This window comes from Opisthocomus hoazin, chromosome 5, assembly GCF_030867145.1.
Source record: "Opisthocomus hoazin isolate bOpiHoa1 chromosome 5, bOpiHoa1.hap1, whole genome shotgun sequence".
Lineage (NCBI taxonomy): Eukaryota > Metazoa > Chordata > Aves > Opisthocomiformes > Opisthocomidae > Opisthocomus > Opisthocomus hoazin.
Window position 1 is genome coordinate 83,414,884 of NC_134418.1, and position 13,556 is coordinate 83,428,439.

General features: G+C 45.3%; 1 protein-coding gene across 6 annotated transcripts in view; it reads right to left on the reverse strand.

Annotated features, from left to right (window-relative positions):
- Positions 1-13,556, reverse strand: part of TRMT9B (tRNA methyltransferase 9B (putative)) — a 118,293-nt gene that overhangs the window by 15,829 nt on the left and 88,908 nt on the right. For 5 of the 6 annotated variants that reach the window (XM_075421936.1, XM_075421937.1, XM_075421935.1 and 2 more), the window contains 2 exons: positions 12,030-12,190; positions 9,214-9,411 (listed from right to left, as the gene is read on the reverse strand). The gene's annotated coding sequence lies outside the window, so the exon portion shown is untranslated. Of the gene's footprint in view, positions 1-3,109; positions 3,350-9,213; positions 9,412-12,029; positions 12,191-13,556 lie in introns of those variants that run through there. The other variant, XM_075421940.1, reaches the window with a different exon arrangement.

The window sequence follows — 13,556 nt, forward strand, 5'->3', positions numbered from 1 at the left end:
TATACTTTGATATTTTAGAATATTCATATTTGTTTTCAGTACCTAAACATACTCAGTGTTCATTATACTCGCCGAACACAGTTTCAAAAGAACAGATTTCGTGGCAGACAGTATTAGGTATTAAGTTAACTTCAATATATGACCATCAGAATTAGAGCAAAGACAGTATTATATTTTTATTATCCTACAAAACCTCAAAATCTGACTGGTTAGCTTTTATTTTTTCATAATTATTAGTCATAGGAAGCTATGTATTTCTATTTGCTTTCCTGAGAAAGAAAAGGTGCCTGATAGGTCTTTGAGGCTAGTGCTCAGGGACAAAAGGTTATCTGAGGTACCTCCAACACTAATTGGGTGCTTCCGCAGCTGACAAAGGCATCTGAAGGCACAACAGTAATCCCATCAGGATTCAGAGTCAGACTTAAGACACTGAAAAAGTGCATTCTGTTGTCACTAAAAGGTGGAGGCGTGACCCTCCACGAAGCATCTGGCCACTGCCACAGGCGCAGGTCCTTCCAGTGTCGTAGCTGTAGCAGCCTGAGCAGCGTGAAGGCCGAGCGTCCCTGCAGTCAAAATCCTTCACGTCCATAAAGCGCCAGAGTTTCACTGAAAGACTGCTTCATTTTAAATGCTTTATAGCAGGAGTGATACCTTTATATCTAAGCCCTCTATTTTAAGGCAAAGAAAGGTCTTTACACAAAGCAATTTTTCCTATTCAGCATGGAAAGGAAAAGCTCCCAGAGGGAGCTGAAATTTCATATAAACACCACTGAAGTTCTCTATTTGGAAAACAGTTTAATGCCATGGCCTTTTTAGATGGTGGGTTTTTTTCTTAAAAACAGTATTTTCCAGGAAATTATTGTATGATGGGGAACAAGAGTTGGTACCTACAAAAATCAGTGTCTGGTGCATCAATAGAAATACTTTCTTAGAAGAACTTTGGTCCACAAGTAATTCTTTTTTCTGAAATGCTTACATGTAGATCTGATTGTAAAGTTTTCTTCAAAATGGAGTATTTTTCAACAGCAAATCACAAACCAAAATATACAGTGCCTTTGGTCCAACTGTGTTATGTTTAAACTTCTCCGAGGAAAAAAAAAACAGTCAGGCAGGACTCTGTGTCACATGAGTTTTAGTCACTTACATAAAGCCTGGCTGTGACACTAATATTATTTTATTTTTCAATAGTTAAGACTTTTTTCTCCCAGTAATGCAGTCGACATTTCTGTCTCCATTTATGAAAGTACCTACATAACTTTGGAAGAAGCAGGGTCTTTATTGTTAGGCACTTTTAAACAAAAGAACTTTGTTTTAAATTTTAAAATTATTTTAGAATTACTTCATAAGCATATAAAAGTCTGAAATATCGTTTCAATCTCTTTAATCTTTATAAATGAGACGTGCAGATTATTCTGTATCTGTTATTACCTATAAACTTGCCCATGTTGATCCTGGTACTGCAAAGACTTGGACAATGCTTAACTTTATGCACTGTGAATCATCCTCCTGACCTCAGGTAGCCTACTAATAATAACTCCAGGCAAGAATCTGCACATAATTTTTTTCAGGACAGAGCCTTATGCTTCTTGTACCATCCCATATTCCGATTCCTCCATCCAGAATGGATGGCAGGATACCTGTAAATCTCAGTGTTTGCACGGGTAGTGTTTACCCCTTGATGCAGGGCTGATTTCAGACTCTGAATTTGAATCATATGGAATTACATAAAACTTTGAATTATAAAAATTGAATTATATAAAACTTTGAATTATAACTTCAGTTGTGGATTTATGATTGTTTTACCTCAGGAAATGCAGAAAATGATGAAGAGTTCCTTGTATTCTCTCTTCCCACCAAGGTCAGTTTAGCATTAGATACATGTCTGAAAATATTTTCTGCCGTTGAGGGGCTATCAAAATGCACAGCCCCAGTTACCTACAGGTACCTACTTCGCCCCAAATGCCCATCTCCACAGGTCAAACAACAGCAGCACCACCGAAACATCCCGGCGTGCGACCCATTGCCAACACACAGGGTGAGAAGGGAATCAGTTAATGAAAACGCCCTGGTTCAAAGACGCGCTCTATAAATACCATATCTAACTGAAATAAACGCATTGATATACTAGACTGAAAACAAATTGCAAAAATGAAACCCATTATGGGGCATTAAAAAGTCCCGCTAGGGCCATTTCTATTGCTCACGGAGAGACCGCTGCATGTTTTTTTCTTATCTGTTTCTTGAGTTTCATGCCCCAAATCGTCAACTCCAGCAGCGCGCTTCGCCGGAGCAGCTCCATCGGCAGGGACTGCCACCCTGTGCACCACACCGAGCCAGCAGCGCTGCCGAAGTAATTCTGCTCCTTCTTTCTTTGCACAAGGCGAGGAGCGGGTGACCTGACTCCCCGAGCTCCGGCTGCTCCCACTGACATTCAGCGGGAACGAAAATCCCTTTGCGAGCGTTCATTAAGCAGCGAACGCGCTGCAACGCTGAGGGCTCTGTGAGGATTTACAAAGGCAACACCTAGGCGTTTAGAATTTTCTAGGAAAGGAAAGGAAAAAAATCAAATTATTAACTATTACGGCTTCGGATCGCTCCAGATCATTGCTTAGGAGCGTGTGCCAATGCACAGCGTGTGCTTCATTTTTAATTAATCAGGCGACCGCGGAGAAACTTATTATTTCTGTTGCAAATTCCTCCCACGTCTCTTCAGAACTACCCTTTCCCAACTGCTACGCCAAGCCCAGCGCCAGCATCCCTGCTGGCTCCCGGCTCTGCGAGCCGCGGCTCCGGTCAATTAAAATAAAGATCCGAGGGGGGGGGGGGGGTTGGGGTAAAAAATTAAGTTAAATCTCGATATCCTTCCATCCCGGGGTGGGTCAGCGCTACCGTGTCGGCGTGCGGCGTTTTTCAGAGCATCATCTCAAATTTGCCAAAATCCGCCGACGCCGCCAGCCCCCAGCGGTGGGGTTTTTTTTTTTGGATGGTTTGGGTTTTTTTTTAATATATATATTTTTTATTTTTTTTTCGCCTTCCCAAGGCCAGCTGCGCCCCCCCGTAGCCCCCCTCCCCTCCCTCCACCGTCCCCATCCCCAGCCCCGCTCCTTACCTGCACCGGCGGAGGCGGCTGCGTTCCCCCGGCGGAGGCGGCGCTTGGCCGGGCAGGGCGGCGGGGGGGGGGGGGAACTGGGGGGGGGGACACCCCGGTGGGGGTCGGTTCCCCGCCGAGGGCCCCCCCCGCTCCTCGGTCCCCGATCCGCCCCTTCCCCGGGGACAGCGGGGGAAAAAGCGCCGGGTTATCAATCCCACCCCCCCCTCCCCTTTACTCCATCCGCTGCCGGGAGAGGAGGAGGGTGATGCTGATGGAGACGGCGGGGGGGGGGGATGCTCCGGGGAGGGGGGGGGGGAGCAGCAGGGTCCCCGAGCTCCTTGGAGCGGGGTTGATGGGAGCCGTGCTGTCTCCGAGGAGGATTAGCCCCGGTTTATTTAAAGGTTAAGCTCAATGCTAACCTTTGTGGCTAGGTGCTGCCCAGCCTGAGAGTGTTGAGAGCGAGTAATTCCGCCCCCCCCCCGCCCCAGCCAGTCTAAAAATGGCAGATTATTTCTATACTTTCATATATTTATAGGTGTTTATTCGACAAGCGCGCAGAGCCCCAGCCAGGCGCCACGACCCCGATACTATTAGAGCTATAAACACGAGCTAAAGAGATGCTCCTGTCCCGAGCCCTTATAAATTATGTATAAGAGATTACGGACAGAGAAGGATGCGATGAAACAACACGAGCCAGCGTGAGAGGCAGGAGCATCGCACAAAGTACGGAAGGTACTGAACCATTGGCTGTTTTATTTGGCTTTTTCTGAAATCACCTCTGAAGGTACCCGGAGACTGGATTACGGGGAAAGAGTGGAAGCACGACGGTGTATTGATGGGGTTTTCAAAACTGCCAGAATGACTCAGGAACTCGCATTCCTTTCACGTTGTTCCTTTCACAGTCCCACCCGAACTCAAAAAACAACCCAACACAGGAAGATTGGAAGAATGAGCTGAGCAAAAACCACACTGAAGATATATGAACCTGCTATGCTATTAAATATATCAAAGTCATGGAGTGACTATGAGGCTCTTGGTCTTTATTATCCAGGTACTCAACAGCCGAGGCTGTTGGCTAAATCATAATTCACCTTCTTAGCTCCTTCAAAGCGCTTTGACTGATCTGTGAGACGTGACTGTCAGTGTGCCCTGGCTGCCAAGAAGGCCAGTGGGATCCTGGGGTGCATCAAGAGGAGTGTGGGCAGCAGGTCGAGGGAGGTTCTCCTTCCCCTCTACTCTGCCCTACTGAGGCCCCATCTGGAGTCCTGTGTCCAGTTCTGGGCTCCCCAGTTCAAGAAAGATGAGGAGCTACTGGAGAGAGTCCAGCGGAGGGCTACGAGGATGGTGCGGGGACTGGAACATCTCCCCTACGAGGAGAGGCTGAGGGAGCTGGGCTTGTTCAGCCTGGAGAAGAGAAGGCTGAGAGGGGCCCTTATCAATGCCTGTAAATATCTGCAGGGTGGGGGTCAGGAGGATGGGGCCAGACTCTTTTCAGTGGTGCCCAGTGACAGGACAAAGGGCAATGGGCACAAACTGAAGCAGAGGAAGTTCCAGCTGAACACGAGGAAGAACTTCTTCCCTCTGAGGGTGACGGAGCCCTGGCCCAGGCTGCCCAGGGAGGCTGTGGAGTCTCCTTCTCTGGAGATATTCCAGACCCGCCTGGACGCGGTGCTGTGCAGCCTGCTCTGGGTGACCCTGCTTGGGCAGGGGGTTGGGCTGGGTGACCCACAGAGGTCCCTGCCAACCCCGACCATTCTGTGATTCTGTGCAGACAAACTCGAGATGGCCATTCCCAGGTTCCCTCCAACATCTGTTTTGCCTCGTTCTGCCTTCAGGTACCGAGCTGATTTCAGCAAAAGGCTACACGTAACGGGTCAGTTAGCACCCACAGTAACTTTGGACCCGAGTTTCCTAAAATATCCTCAGGTGTGAATACCATCTGGTCCATGTTACTTATCGACACAATTACTATTTTGTTTTAAAACCTCTTCAGTTTGAAACAACTGCTTCAAATGTAACCATCTTAGAGAAGGATTCTGATGTCGACTCTCTTAAAATTCCCACGTGGTGAATTCCCACAGCCTTTCTCCTCACAGCCTAATCTTTTCTCGACGCTGTTTAAAACCATGATTACCTACCGGTCCTACAGATTTCCTGGCAGATTTCCTGCTTCTGGTGTGTTTGAAATAGATGTGAGTCACGTAGCTTAATGCACTTGAGGAAAAAACCCCACAGGTATTAAGGTCTCAGCACGGTATACAAATTTAGTTTTTCCACTGAAGTACTACACATCTACAATTACACAATAAACGTCAGTCCTGAGCAGCCCCTCCTCCCTGAACAATTAAAAGATCTCATCAAAATGAAATTTTGCTATATCAAAAAGGATTTAGGGCACTCAATTAAGCGACCAAAGGTTGGGAAAGCCAGAAGGTTACCCATGAAACCTTCATTCAGGCCTGTTGTGTACATGCATTGCAACCCTGTACTTAATTATGAGCTTGTCTGCAGACACCAGGCTCCATCTGCAACATCTGAAATCATGTAGTGGCAAGTATGTGAAACTGGCTGATTATGTCTCCTCCTGCATTCCCACCCATTTATTCCTTTACTTTCTAGGGTCTCTCTTCTGCTCATCCCTTGTCATCTCTCATGGGGAAATTTCTCTTTCCCTGGTCTGTCTGAAAATCTTACCCTCAGATCAGCACTTCAGCAGTGAATCGGGTAAAGGTTTTTACCATCGGGTCGCTAATTATTCCTTCAAAGGTTATTTGTGATTTTTCTCCAAAGGTAAGAAAAAATGAAAAGAAAGGAAAACAAAGACAGGAGGAAAGAGAGTTCCAGGTTAGAAGCAGAAGGGAGTAAAGAGTAGAGGTCAGCCTCCAAGATCTCACAGAGCTTCCGCCCTACAGAGGATCAGCTCTCAAACGACAAGCTCTGCAGAGAGACAGCTGTCAAGGAAAGCTGAAGGAAGGCATTAAGTTGCCTGATGTCTTGGAGGGGAAGGATCATCCTGTACTTATAAACTATATTGACTGACTGAATCCAGAACAGAGTCGTTCTGGAATCCACATCCAGAACGTATAAATTAATGAAAATTCATGATTTGTATTTTTTTTTAAATTTGTGACAAAATTTCTGCTTTCTGTCTGCTTCTCTGGGCAGAAGGCCTCACCAGTCAAAGCCATTGTTCCCTCTCTGCGCTAGGTTATACACAGAATAAACACTTTTCAGAGGCTTATTTTCTACGGAGGTGCTTGAGATGTAATCACGAGCTAATAACTTACATCTTTGGTTGGTGAACTTGGTTTTCACATAGAATTATGATGTTACCTTCAAACTGCAATGTTGTTTTAAAAAGTTTTCAAGCAGAACTAACAAAAACTGGAACCAGTGGTGCTTGTGACCTTATCAGTAAGTTAGCACTATTAGCAGACTAAAAGCAGTATCTCCACTTCATGGGAAATCACAGCATCACAGAATGGCAGGGGTTGGCAGGGACCTCTGTGGGTCACCCAGTCCAACCCCCCTGCCCAAGCAGGGTCACCCAGAGCAGGCTGCACAGGACCTTGTCCAGGCGGGTCTTGAATATCTCCAGACAAGGAGACTCCACAACCTCCTGAAACAGGCTAAAGCAATAACTATTCAATATTCCTTTTTTTTTCTGGAACATGAAAATTGAAAAAAAAAAAATTGAACTAGAAAAACATACTCTTTCCTAAATGAAGTGGGGTCTCTGAAGGCTTAAGTTCCCCAGTGAAACTGAGTATAAGCATATTTTGTTTGCCAGTCACTCTCAATATCACAAAACTCACATTTGCAAAAGAAGTGGGTAAAAATGCTAGTTACTCTCCTGAGTGCTTCACTCTTTAGAGACTTTCTGACCCTTTCCCATACACTGTCTTTGCAATCACTGGAACTAGAAACATGATTTCTTTAATAAAATTCAGATTCTCTGCTTCTTATTTGCTTCCAGGAGTTTAAAAAAAAATAAAAATCCTCAAAACTGTGATAATACTGTGTGCTGAGCCACGCTGCAGGGTATAATGGATTCACCTCAAATGGGATAAGAAAGTAGAACTAACTTACTGAAAGTAAGGCATGTCACAGTCCAGTAAAATTAAACACTCCTGACTTCGGGGACGTAACTGTGCAGATATTTTTTCACATAGGCTTAGTATGCAGGCCAGCTCATATTGTGGGAGATTTTTAATGTGCGGCCTTCATAACCTGCCACGCAGAGCTGCTGTGGGGATTAACTAGTTAAGATCTGTAAAGTGCTTTGAAGATTATCAGGCATTAAGTTGCATAAGTGCTAAGCACTATTATTTAATACTTCAGTATTATAACCAGGCTTTACGAGCCAGCGCATGTTCAACTCACTAGTACGAGTCTTTGTGATTTCAATATGGTTGTTGCAAGAGGTAAAGCAAGCAGAGCTGACCATGAGAGAGTGAAATTCCTTTCTTGTTTCACTGTCAGAGACTAAAGTGAGATAAAACTGTAATGGTGGTGCAGAAAATTTAATTGAAAAAGAATTACTATGAAATGCAATAGTAGATCCAAGAAAACCACATAAAAACGCAGGGCTTCTTAAGGTGCCGGTTCTGCCATCCTTCCTTCATCTATGTCCCATCTTACCCAAGTATTCCCACTGACTATCCGCCAGGAAGTCCAACTCCAAACCCCAAATCCATAGATGGACCAAATTCATCAATGCCATCAGCTGAAAATGTTGCCAAGTGACAGTAAGGATGGGAATCCCAGAATCCCAGCATGGGCGGGGTTGGCAGGGACCTCTGTGGGTCACCCAGGCCAACCCCCTGCCCAAGCAGGGTCACCCAGAGCAGGCTGCACAGGACCTTGTCCAGGCGGGTCTGGAATATCTCCAGAGAAGGAGACTCCACAGCCTCCCTGGGCAGCCTGTGCCAGGGCTCCGTCACCCTCAGAGGGAAGAAGTTCTTCCTCATGTTCAGACAGAAAAATCTGTACACTGGTAAGTTGTACTTCACACAAATTTTAGCTTTGATTTAAGTCAATTAAAAATTACTTAAGTCTATATTTTGGAAGAAAGATGAACGCAGCAAGACTGCTGTCTTTATCAATCCGATTGAGAACACCTTTTTCTGACACAGTTTCCTTGCTGAGTTTTGTTTTGGTATCAACCTTCCTCTCCCTTGTTTTTTAACGTCAGTTTTCAGTAGTTCTTTGGCATTTTTTGTGGTAGCGAAGGGACAGAGCATTTGTTAATAAAATAACAATGCCCAACAGAAACGATGTGATATAATTTTGTGCCTAACTGTGTTGGAGACGGAGGAACTCAAGTGTTCCAGGACTGCTGCCATCCACACACTATAGGTGTCAGAGTGGTGGATTGTCGGACCCGGAGCTGCATCCCAGCATCCTGAAGCTGCGAGACCCTCTTTGGCCTGCTGGGAAGGAGAGTTGAATTTATTTACCTTACAAGGACTAATTATTATTCAACGGCAGTCTCTTTGCAGGACAAAGCACTCAGATGGTACTTCAATATCAAAGGACTCAGTACTTAAATGTCTTGCCTCCAAAAATGTGCTGCAGATTTTTCACCAGAAGAAGCTTTTCAACTACATGCGTTCCCTCTCTGTGGCTGAGAATAAAGACTTCTTCCCTATGGTGTTTTGACATTTTGATCTGAATTGAAGCATGCAACAAAAAACGCACTTCACTGAATGTCTCCAGTATGAACCGAAATGCAGCTTTAGAGACAAGCAAAGGTAAGAGAGGGCAAACAGAGAGCGAATAGTGCACTTGTACAACAAACACAGACCCTCGTCCTTTCCTGGGTCAAGGAAGCTGCTAATGCCCCTACTTCTACAAACTTCACTTCCCCTGTTCAGTTAGCAACAACCATTGTGTCACAGGAGATCAAATTATTTGTCCCAAAACACATGTAAAGTCTGCAGAAAAGCCAGAGCTCAACTTAGCCTTCCAGACACTGATCCCCGTCCCCGACTGCTTCACCCAGTCAGCTCAGAAACAGCCCAAACCAGACCAGAACGGCGCGGTGCACGTTGCTCAGAGAAAAGCTTTGTCTACATATGGCGGCAAATTTGACTTTATGCACTCTGTTAACAGGGTCTTACCAGTCTTCTGCCCAGCTACCCCAGGAGACGTGGGAAACTGGAGGTAGTATACTTCATTCAGACTCAGCTCCTTAAGCTCCAACGTGTTCGTGCAGAGATTCAGGGCTTCTTTGTTCTCGTCGGGTTTTATAGGTTTTCCAGTCCTTTATCTGAGGCTCCACTCACCTCCGCAGTTGCTCTCCCACCTCGGTGTCACAGCTAAAGCAAGAAAAGCAACTCAGTTGTAACGTTCTTTTCTTTTGTCTTTTCAGGAACTCTGTTTCTTGGGTTTCCTTACTGCCTTCTGTTTTATTTCGAGAGTCTTAGATCATACAATGGCAGCTACTCATTATTCATTTTAGACTCAAATTAGGGGTGACTTCTGCTGTTGCTCATATCAGCAGTAAACTACCTGACCTGCATTAGTATTCGTAATGCGCATTTTGGCAGAAGGGAAGGTGTGTTTCTGAAAGGGCAGATATTTACCAGGCACACTGCAAACCTAGTTAGAATTTGAAAAAAATACAGCTGGGTCTTCTGACGCCTGGGTTCCTGAGCTTGAAAGATACAATGACTGCTACCCATTTCATGTACCATGCAGACCACAACACACATGGTTTGGAAACAGCTGCGCGTGGTTCAGTTTTCATGTGATTTTTGTACATTGAGGAAGACCCAACCACTGTAAAAACATCATCTTTTTCTTCCTTCAGAAGGCAGATGAGCTCAGAATATGATGCTTCTCTCTGCTGAACTATCTACCAGAAGTACTGCGAATTTGTCAGACTTCTGGTGCCCCGAGCTCCCAGCAGAAACCATTGTCCTGGGGCTGTAGAGTCCTCTCGTCTTTTCTCCTTAGTCCCTGGGGCTCCTGTTCCTCTCGTACATACCCACATCCTACAGCTATCGGGACCGAAGAAACCCGAGCGCTCATCTCGACCCAACATATTGGGCTCTGGTTTCTCATCCATCATCCCATTTCAAAGAGGGGTTGGGGGGAGTGGCAGGGAGATAAGTCTAATTTAATCCCTTCTGATCACCAAGGAGCAGAAAATATATGCAGTGCTCTCCAGTTAGACCCTCCTGTCCAAACTGCATGGGAGCTAGGAGAAGAGTCTCGTGTCGGGTGCGTATAGGTATAGCGCAGATTTCTATCCCACGTAAAGAAAAAGCAAAGTTTTTTTCTTTGGCAAGAAAAGCTGTTAATGTCAAGGAGTCTGAATTTGAGTTTTTAATATTTCTAAATTTCTTTCCACGGTACTCCTCCTGCACGCTCAATCCAGTGAAATGCTGAAAGCGTTTCTTCTGCTCCTTTGTATTTAAAAAGGGATTAATATGGGAGTATTTCTGGAAGTATTTCTTAGAGGTGACTCATAGATTCATTGTATTCCAGGACCTTTTCCCTGTTACTTTACCTTTGCCCATTTTTAAGTTAAAGTAACAGAGTGAAATGTCTTATGCTTCATTGCAAATACCAAACTGATTTTCTCTCCCTTCTTTGCAAGTTTAATTTCATTTTATGAAAATATATTTGGAGAAAAAAATGAACAAAAAAATGAAGAGGACCTTACTAAAAATAACTGCAAGCAAAGAGCCCGAGTTGAAGAGTTGCAGAGTCCTCTCAGGCTGCAACAAGAGACTTTGTCAAAAACGTGCCTTTTTCTCACCCCCATAACTATTAACCTAATATTAAGTAGGAGCTTCTTCAGACCTGGGAAAAACTGCTACTATTGTTATGGGTCAGGTGGATGGGATGGGCAAATCTCTATCCATGTACATCACCTTCACACCAAAAACTTCTCCCTGGACCGCTTCATTCCAGAATCTACCTTTCTGCACCCTCCTACGAGCAGGAGGAAACTCAGATCCAGCAATGCAAGTGGAAACGGAAGTGAGTGTTGAAGAACAATGGTGTGATGTTCTGGAGAGCACACCTACAAGATCTTCCTCAAAGGCCATCTCTAACTTCAAATCATATGTTGCTCACAAAAGAGAGTCTCCAGCTAATCCTGTGATAGATGTCTGATTAAGGGATCAGAAAGCCTTCAAAATTTGGCTATGGAGGGTATAAGAACAGACTGTATATCATGTTCTACCCAAATCTACTCTCCTAAATCCCTGCCCCTCCTACCCTGTGCCTTCTCCCCAGCCCACAGAACTGCAGGTATATGAAAGCACCCCTAGGCTGTGCTCTGGATAGGAATTCAGTCAATTATTAGGTCCTGGGAATCTTACTCTCTTTCCATATCTGAAACTGCTCAATATACTGTCCATGAAGGAGAAGAATCTCGGGGAAAATTCTGACAAGATGCTGACCTGCTATTCCAGCCCCTTGCAGTTTCAGGCTACTTGAGGTTTAGGCAGAAAAGATCGCAGCCTCGCTCAGAAATTTCTCTTCTTCATTCCAGGTGACAGCTCCTCACAGCCTTCCCTCCTGCAAAGACCCATTCCGAACGGGGCACTCACTGCAGTCGCAGGGGTAGCAAGCACTGAGTTGCTGTCCTGCTGGCTACAGCTTTCTCGGGCAGTGGTTTTAGTACTGGGAAAGGGGATTATGGAACTACCTGGATTTTAAGGGAGTTGCCTGTAATTTTCAGCTGGGTCTTTACCAGAGTTTTCCACTTACTTGTTGACAACACTTGTTTTCTCTTTTTAGAACAAATCATCTTCCTGAATTTCACCTCTCATCTTGAAAATGTACCTTCTTTAGTTTTACTAAAGCCATAGGTTCACTTTTCTGGTGTCTCTGAAGTGAGATCCGAATACCGGCACGATCACCCAAAATGTGTAACAGAACTTTAACAGGCCTTGAAATGGTTAACCATTTTCAGACTCACCCATACAGCTCACTTTCTGAGGAATTTCTGATTTCTCCTTTGGAAGTAAACTGTTGTTACACTCAATGCCACCGGCGGGGAGGAGACGTTAACGCGTTTCTCTGTTGATCTCACTTGGAGCTTTTAGGCCTTGAGAGAGTGACCACCAGCAGGAAAAACACCTGACGCGAGAGGCAGAAAGACGTGGTTAAAATGTAGTCCCTCCAAAATCTTTACATCAAAAAGATGTGTAAAATGTTCTTCTTGAGCACTGGTGGACTTTAGGTTAGCATCTCCACGTTTGACAGGAATTGCAACAAAGATCTGAAGGGAAATGTCAGATCCGTACCAGGGAGGGAGAGAAGTTAAAGGAGTGAGGTACACTATGCTACATCCAAACTGGTGAATCCAACGGGCCACGGCACCCCTGTGCCCTGCCCGTGACACTGAGTGTTCTTGCACGGGATGGGGAGCAGGGAACTGCATTTTAGGGAAAATCCCCAGCCTGTGCTGTCCTCCGAGCGGAGCTCAGGAATTGTCCAGGGAAATCCTAACTGGCGTCTGCCAAAATACAGCAGGCAGCATGCTAACAGCTAAACAGTTCGGACAATCGGAGCGCAGCGGTTGAGCCTAAGCCCCTAATTTTTTTTACCCTTGCCAGTACAGACGTAGACCTAGGTCCTGTTCACCTGAAAAGAATCCTGTGCCCTGCTATCATGGGCAGTGGCTTCTCTGACACCGCTTCAGTTCAGGCATGCCAAACAAAAGCCATGTAAGACCTGACATAAAACAGATTTTTCTTTCCAGACCGCACGGATGCCACTGAGGCAATTGTTAATGGCCTTAACGAGAGATGACAAGCTCTGAAAGCTGCTGACTCTTGGAAAGAACTGAGTTAATTGAAAACCGGGAGGAGGAAATGGAGGTGGATTAAAGCCATTGCTTTAAAAGAACACTGTGGCAAGAAGAACATTCCAGCTCTACTTCCCTGTTTTCCACAGATAGAAAATGTGCTCCTGCTTGCATAGCATTGCGATCACGTACCATTCACAACCCTCACAGCTATCTCACGACCATCTTCGTATTGCAATGCAGCCTCTACCTTCTCTGGATGTGCCTACGTAGTAAGCTGCTCTGTTTCTACCATTTAATCACTGCCAGTCACACTTGTCACATAGCTGCACTCTAGTTCTGCATCCACGGTGCAGGTTTTTAGAGCTTGATAAGCACGTCCCTGCACTTACACTTGGACAGCGTATACAGTTCCCCCTAAATCAGGAAAAGGGATGCTGTTGAGCCATCTGTTTGAAGATATGTTTAGTTACATAACCCGAGCTACAAGTATTTCCTCGCAGACGATGATATCTCAGTTTCAAAGGCTACAGAGAGGAGCCTGTGGACCTGAAATATCCCCACAAGACTGGAAACTACAATGCAGGAACTGTACGAGACCCAGGCCCTTCTGGAGCAGTTTGTGGAGGCCGGGCAGGATCCCCTAGGCCACCAAAAACGGCATTGAAGTCAGTACTGTAACATCGAACTGAGCCC